The following is an 8,482-nucleotide window of genomic DNA, read 5'->3' as shown; positions in this document are numbered from 1 at the left end:
AAATACCACGATTTTGTTTTCTTGAATAGATTTGCAAAGTTAGTGAAGCCTCCGCGGTAAATCAAAACTGTGGATTGCATACTGCTTGCAATTCTCCATTAGCGCCTGGAGTTTAACTCATCAGCAGGAGAGGGGTCTGAGTGCGACTTACTCCCACAGCGCCTCGGCGGCCATCTTGCCTCCTATTTAATCTTTCTGCTACTTATGACACTGTCTCCAACCTCATACTGTGAGCAGAATGGAGGAGATGGGATGGAGGAAAGTGTCTCAAGCTGGTTGAGCTTTTTTCTGAAGCAGAGATCAGCAACAGTACTCCTTCGTTAATTTAAATCTCCAGCTAAGAAGATTTTCTGTGGTTTTCCACAGGTTTCATCGCTAATGTCCACAATGTTTACTTAATGAGCAAGACATTTGGCCTCACTGATTTGTTCTTTGGTTTCACTTTTTGTTGTCATGTAGAAAGTACTTAATTGATGGTCCTATTGGGAAGAGATGATGCAGATACTTGTGACAGCTTTTAAAGGTGTGTGCCAGCAGTAACAGATTTGATGGCACAATATGGACTCCACATCAGCAAAGCTTAGAGCGAATTGCTCGTAGTGGACAAAGATCTACAGAGCTCCACGACTAACTGGTGGCCAAATAACATGTGTCCAGCACATACACCCTCAAAACAGTGACACATTCAGAAGCTATTATTGACTCTCTACTTATTCTTACCCCTCAGATCACAAAGTTGCTGCCACCCATTTTATAATTTTGAAAACCTTTAAAAAATCTGCTCCTTCTGCACATAGATTATAAGAAGACAGTGATTGAAGCAGCGATTATATCATGTTTGGACTCCAGAAACTCCCTGAATGTAGAGTTACTTAAGCATCTATTAGTGGCCCTTCAAAAAGTTCAGAACATGGCCAGCAAACGTATGTTAGGCCTTAACAGGAAGCACACAATTGTGCCTTACCTTTCTAAGCTTCATTAGCTCTGAATCCAAAAACAGGGCCAATATTTGTGCAAAATAAATTTACAAAGTATACTCCATCTGTATCACTGAGACTTAAGAACTGGCTTCTACTGAGAATTCCAAAAATCTCCTGAAAATTCATACTGGTGATAGGGCGTTGTCAGTTTCTACAGTGAAACATGGAACCAGCTGCCTCAGCAGACCAAGGAAGAAGTCCTTTACTCAGAATTTGGGAAGCTACTAAAAACTCAAATGTTTACCTTATTTTCTGATTATTTGGGACTCTTGCACTTAAGATATACACATATGCATGTATGTGTGGGTTGTTGTGAATGTTTAATGTTAAAAATTGTGTTCCTGGTTGACTGAGGTGGAAGACCTTATCAAATAGTAACAACAATTGTAGTCAGGGTATGTCACAAACACACATTTAATTAACCTGTGCTCACCTTTGGTAGCGTCGCAAAAACCACAGTTGATGGACAGAATGCAGAACAATGTCATACATTCACCCCAGTACAGAGATCTGGGCCTAAATCCATCGTTTCTTTGCACTACACACCACCCCAGTTCAGACATGGCCATATGCAAATCAGTCTGACCCTGTGCCTCATGAGAACAGTCCAGCCCGAACTGCCAAGCCATGTCTTCCCTGGACCGGAAACAAGCTTCCGAGGACCAGTTTCTGTCATTCCAGCCGTCTTCATCCCGGCCTGCTTGAATCCAGTGGCAAAGTGAGCAAGGGACTCACATCTGAGCATACCCTGCCACACTTATGGCGGCCAAAAGCGGTACAAAAGGGGGTGGTGATGGACGGAGCATCTGAATCAATCAAACACTCACACCCAGTCAAGAGATCTGGGTTAAATCCATCACCGTTCTTTAGCCCACTCTGCCACCCCAGTTCAGACATGGCTATATGCAAATCAGTCTGACCCTGTGCCTCATGGGAACAGTCCAGTCCGAACAGCCAAGCCATGTCTTCCCTGGACCGGAAACAAGCTTCCGAGGGCCGGTTTCTGGCCTTCCAGCCGTCTTCAGCCCGGCTTGCTTGAATTCAGTGGTGTGGAGTGCATGGGACTCACATCTGAGGATACCCATCCCACTCGGGGTGACAAATGCAAAAACCACAGTTGATGGACAGAATGCAGAACAATCTCATAACTTCACCCCAGTACAGAGATCTGGGCCTAAATCCATCGTTTTTTTGCATTACACACCACCCCAGTTCAGACATGGCCATATGCAAATCAGTCTGACCTTGTGCCTCATGGGAACAGTCCAGCCCGAACTGCCAAGCCATGCCTTCCCTGGACTGGAAACAAGCTTCCGAGGACCGGTTTCTGGCATTCCAGCCGTCTTCAGCCCAGCTTGCTTGAATCCAGTGGTGTGGAGAGCATGGGACTCACGTCAGAGCATACCCATCCCACTCGGGGTGAGAAATGCAAAAACCACAGTTGATGGACAGAATGCAGAACAATCTCATAACTTCACCCCAGTACAGAGATCTGGGCCTAAATCCATCGTTTTTTTGCACTACGCACCACCCCAGTTCAGACATGGCCATATGCAAATCAGTCTGACACTGTGCCTTATCGGAACAGTCCAGCCCAAACTGCCAAGCCATGCCTTACCTTGACCGGAAACAAGCTGTCGAGGACCGGTTTCTGGCATTCCAGCCATCTTCAGCCCGGCTTGCCCAAATCCAGTGGCAAAGTGAGCAAGGGACTCACGTCTGAGCATACCCTGCCACACCTATGGCGGCCAAAAGCGGTACAAAAGGAGGTGGTGATGAACGGAGCATCTGAATCAATCAAACACTGGGGTGGTGTGGAGTGCAAAAAAACGATGGATTTAGGCCCATGTCTCTGTACTGGGGTGAATGTATGCCATTGTTCTGCATTCTGCCCATCAACTCTTGTTTTTGCATTTGTAATCCTGAGTGGGAAGGGTATGCTCAGACGTGAGTCCCGTGCTCTCCACACCACTGGAGTCAAGCTATCCTGGCTGATGACGGTTGATAGCCAGTAACCGGTCCTAGGATGCTTGATTCCGGTCCAGGAAAGACATGGCTTGGCAGTTCGGGCTGGACTGTTCCCATGACGCACAGGGTCAAGGCTGATTTGCATATGGCCATGTCTGAACTGGGGTGGTGTGGAGTGCAAAAAAACGATGGATTTAGGCCCAGATCTCTGTACTGGGGTTAATGTATGACATTGTTCTGCATTCTGTCCATCAATTGTTGTTTTTGGTAAAACATTGACATCCCTAATGTTGGAAATAATAGGATCTAATAAATGGCATGCACTATGAGTTGCTCCTGTTTTTAATAACATCATGTTCTGGGCAGATAGGTCCGATATAAATTTTGATATGATGGTACAGGCTAAGTTCTCCAAATGTATATTAAAATCTCAGAGGAGAGAAACATTGGCAGCTGACAGTACCAGGGGACTTATAATCTCAGGTAGGGTCGTCATCCAGTCCAGAGCTGAGCTTGGTGGACGATATGCCAGCAAACCGGAAAATGTGAATTTAGGGGTAATCGCCAGCTTAAAAAAAAACGCCTCCCCTTTGACGATTGCGAGTCTTGTAAACTTACAACTATATTCTTTTTTAAAGAGAAAGGCTATGCCACCTCCTAATTTATTAGAACGGTTGAGCCTAACAATTGCATAATTATCAGGCACGGCCACTGCAATCTCCGGCCCTGAGCTCTCTTGGAGCTATGTTTTGGTCAGAAAGAGGGCGTCTGGGTTTTCCTCCACCAGTAGATTAAAAATTTCATATTTTTGCTTGGGTAATGATCTACAATTTAAGCTCAAGAACGAGAGCATTTTAACGTTCTGTTGTGGTAGATTTCCCTTTGGGTATTTCCTTTCCTTCCCTCTTTGTCTAATCGTTGTGGATAAACCACAGTTCCGGCAGGAGGCAATTCCAACGTCTAGATGTAAAAACGTACAAGCCTTCTGTATGGGTATTCTCAAGTCTCTCAACTGCTTGGAGCTATACTTCCAATTGAAACACGTGTTTTTACCAGAATTAGTTTTCTCCTTACTCGTTCCTTCATATATATTACTTGCTGGCATAATTGAAAGTAGGAATGGCCAGGGATTATGGCCCTAGGCCCGATCCCGGCACGGCGGGCGCAGACAGGCTTGCCTTTGGCGCGCCTTCGGCACGCAATTGGCGCGCCCGCTGCGCCTACGGGTGTATGACGCCATTTATGCTATGGGGAGGAGGGAGGTCAGGGCAACTAAAACGCTAACCTTGAACCTCTAGCAAGATGGCGGCCAAGGAGGAGATCGTCGGTTCGATCCCACTCTCAGCTTCAAATTGGCTCTAAGTGGGGGAGGAACCTGTGAGGCTTAAACAGAATAAAATGCACCAAAACAATTTCAAAGTGGTCCAATGATTAAAATACAACAGATAGCGCCACAACCTCCAGGCTTTCCGCCTCAAGAGGTGTTGCAAATTATAGATTTACAGCGCCTTTGTAAATGCGCCAATTTATGCAATCTAGGGCGGGAGGTCAGGGCAGCTAGAACGCTAACCTTGAACCTCCAGCAAGATGGCGGCCAAGGAGGAGATCGTCAGTTCGATCCCACTCTTTACCGCGCCTGTGTAAACGTGCCAATTTATGCAATCCTTCCACTTGCGCACCATCAAGCTCACCCTGGTTATCCAAACAAATGGGGAAAAAGCATAAAGACGAAGACCCCTCCAATCCTGCCTGAAAATGTCTATCCTAGCCGAGTCCGGATCCGGGCGCCAACTGAAAAACATCTCCAGCTGTCTTTTCTACCTGTTCCTAACCAGATCCACATAACAAGGCCCCCACAACTCCATTATTCTCAAGAACACCGACCTATGTAGAATCCATTTGCTGGAATCCGTTTGATTCTTTGAATACCAATCCACCTGCATATTCTTCTGACCTGGTATATACTCCGCTTGAAAAAAGATATTCTGATTCAAACAATAATCCCAAAACACTTTTGCAAGATCCGCTAGATCCTTTGATTTCGGACCCCATATATCTCACTGCTGAGACATTGTTCATCCTCAATAATACTGAGTACTTGGCTTTGTCTTTCGTAAAACTCTGCCCTTGCCAACAATTCCAAACAACTTATGTGCAATTCCCTTTCTTCAAGGTCCACATACCTCCTGTCGAAGTTGCACCACAACAAGCTCCCCAACTAGATAAACTTGCATCTGACTCTATCATTAATTCCGGATTCGATCCGAAAATTGCTTTCCCATTCCTTGCCTCCATATTCTTTAGCCACCAATTGAGGTCTGATCTGGCCTCGCCAGAAAGAGTAATCTCCTGTGAATATTTCATCCCATGCCTTAAGTGAGTGCTCTTCAATCTTTGAAGTGCACGATAATTCAGGTGTCTTGGAAAAATAGCCTGAATAGTCGATGGTAACAGGTCTATAATCCTCGCTAACATTCTCAAAGAGATAACATCTATTGACAAAACCCTTTGAATTTCTTTCCTCATCTTCTTTATCTTGTCCAATGGTAACCTCAACTGACCCTGAATTGTGTCTATCAAGAACCCTAAAAACTGTGTTTCCTGACTCGGGGACAGACAAGACTTGTCCCTGTTTACTACAAACCCCAAACTCTCCATAAGGTCCACAGCTAGTTTCGTATGATCTGCCACTCTCCCATTCTCCTGATCCATAATTAAGCTGTTGTCTAAGTAAATTATCACGCGTATCTCCCTCTCTCCCAAAAAGGCAACAACTGGATGCAGGATTTTGGTGAAGCACTATGGGGCCGATGAGAGCCCAAAGGGGAAACAAACAAACTTCCATAACTGTCCTCCTCATTCGAACCTCAGAAACCTCTACTGTTCTGACCATATTGATATCGTTAGATACACGTCTTTTAAATCCAGCAGAGTCATCCTATCCCATGTTTGAAGTACATCCCTCAACATATGCATGCCCTCCATCTTGAAATGTTGGTACTCTATCCAATTTTTCAGATTGTTTAAGTTTATCACAGGCCTCATACCTTTCCCTTTCTTTTCTGATAAGACAATATTGCTTACAAAACCCACACACGTTTCCAATTTCTACACAATTGCTCCTTTTATTACCAACTCTCTTACTTCTTTATCTACCAATCTCTCACAGGGCCGAATCAAATCTTATCATTGGAGGGCAATGATTTTGTTTTGGTACTTCTATGAAATCTATTCGATAGCCCAAGACAGTTTGTAGAACCCATGGGTCCCTTGTTAACATCTTCTTGATCTCCTGTTCCCTCGTGAATTCCCTCTTTCTTTCTGAGTGTAGAAATTCCTCGGATGATATCCAGACTGTTGTTGATAGTTATAGTTGTAGGGTTTAAAACCCCTAGAAAACGAGGCCCTTGTGATACCTTGGCCTTGGCCAGAAAATCAACCTCGACTTCTACCAGCCCAGCCAAAAACACGACGGTCAAAGACCTTCTTAATTTCTCTCTGAGACTTCTGCAGAGAACTAAAAGCACCCACATACTTGCTCATTTCTTTAATGAAAGCCTCTCCAAAAAGCATCCCATTTGCCTCCAATCCATCTTCATTGTTTGCTAATTCAGCAAACTTGGGATCAATTTTAAGGAAGATACTCTTTCTCCTTTCCACCAAAATTCGTGGTGATTGCATTCCCCAACAAACACACCGCCCTTTGAATCCATTCCCTAAGCTCCTCAACATCCAGTAACTTCTTTCCAAAATAGGCCTCTTCGGCCATGTCAAATATTTTTGTAAGTGGACCAGTGAGATCCAGCAGTCTGTCCTGACACATCTTCAACCTTTTATCCAAACCCATTTTTGGATCTCTTCCACCCTTCCCGATGAACGCAATTATTTTTACATCTAGGTCGGGCGTCAAAACAATTTTACTCAACAGTCTTGGTCTTGGACACTCAGAACGGAGCCTCAACCTCACATCCTTTGGAATTTGCTCCCTCAGCCACAACTGGACGTATTCAGCAACATGAGGAGACGGGCTCCATTCAGGTGATAATGGGTTCTTTAACAATATTGGGTCAAACATTGACTCACCTAATGGGTCCTTGACCCCAACTTTTTCATTAGGCTTATCCTTAGACTTTGCCTCTGCATGCTTCCCCTTATCCACTATTTCAATATCTGAAAAAAGGCAGAGGAACAACTTAACTCAATCTCCGCACTACCCAAAGACTCATCACATAAGATGGTAGTATGTCTCCTACCACTCTGACCTCTATCAAGGTCCCCTTGTGTGTCCTCGACACATCCATGTCTTGCACGCTTGCGAAATCCTGAATCTGGGTAGGTAGTTTTCGCTTTTTTGCTCCTAAAACCATCATCTTCCACATTCTTTCTTTTCCTACTCACTTTCCCAGTCTTTTTATCTAATACTGGACCTTTTCCTGGGGACCAAAAGTGCTCATCCTGGGATGGATGGCCACTACCTCTTCTCAACTCATCAAATTTCTTCTCTAATTTTCAATCTGGTTCTGAGGCAAATTTACTCAATATTAAAGAGATCCTCTCTTCCATGCCCAAACTGTCCTGAGAACGTACGTTTTCCTCAGACATAGTTAAGTAAATTAAATTACCACCAATTAAACTCATAACCAGCCAGAACAAAAGCTTCCTCACAAAACCAAAATATCTGACAAACAAGAGACCTTATCACAGACTAATTTTTCAAATCAATCTGAACTCAGTAATACCAAACACCACTAAACACTAAAACGTAAGCTAATTAATTCGACAAATAAATATTTCCGACTCTCACAATTGGTCAGGAACACCTCCAACGTGTAATTATTAGTTCCAACATCAAAATCCCCTTGCGCTGGCAGTTCTGTCATTTTCCAGTTGACAGACACCGGCTCGTTCCGATCGCACACATCACTGCGACGTGCGAGAGCACGCAAAATGCCTAATTTGTCTCTCTTTCACAAAAAATTCCCCTGCCTGACTCCAGATGGCAGTCAATCTTTGTGATGTGCTTCTCGTGTCCGACAAACAGAATGGTAAGCCCGCATTTAAAATCTTTAACGTCCCTCAACATTTATAAAATTTAACTGTCTAATTTAGAAATAAATTCACTCGCTAAAACATTCAACGTGCTTGTCACGCGGTCTAACTAAAAGGATTCACCCGTCTAATCAGTCACAATAATAAAATATTCCTCTTAAGAAATAACAGATCGAAACTCGAGTCAAAACCCCGAGCACTTCATCGAAAGCGAACGCTATCACACATCATGATTATATTTTCAATACAAATACTCTTGTTATTATGTTTAACTATCGAAAAACTAATAAATGGGGGAGGAGCCAAGATGGCGACCGGAGCAGACGTGTGAGCTCTCGGCTCCACCAGCCCTTGAGCCCCGCGCCGACATCCTGCTTCTTATCCTGATGGTTTTTGGCGGCGGAACGTTTGGGATGTTGTGCTGATTTTATCCGTGTTCCCCCGAGATCTCCGCCTGTCCGGTGGCCGGAGATATCTGCAAAACT

The 8,482-nt window shown here is 44.3% G+C and overlaps 1 pseudogene; it reads right to left on the bottom strand.

Moving 5' to 3' along the window:
* Nucleotides 1-6,383: 6,383 nt before the first annotated feature.
* On the bottom strand, nt 6,384-7,550 carry LOC147722564 (uncharacterized; annotated as a pseudogene).
* Between the last annotated feature and the right edge of the window lie 932 nt (nt 7,551-8,482).

This window comes from Lissotriton vulgaris, chromosome 4_1 (genome assembly GCF_964263255.1).
Source record: "Lissotriton vulgaris chromosome 4_1, aLisVul1.2, whole genome shotgun sequence".
Lineage (NCBI taxonomy): Eukaryota > Metazoa > Chordata > Amphibia > Caudata > Salamandridae > Lissotriton > Lissotriton vulgaris.
This window is presented reverse-complemented; position numbering and strand designations above follow the sequence as displayed.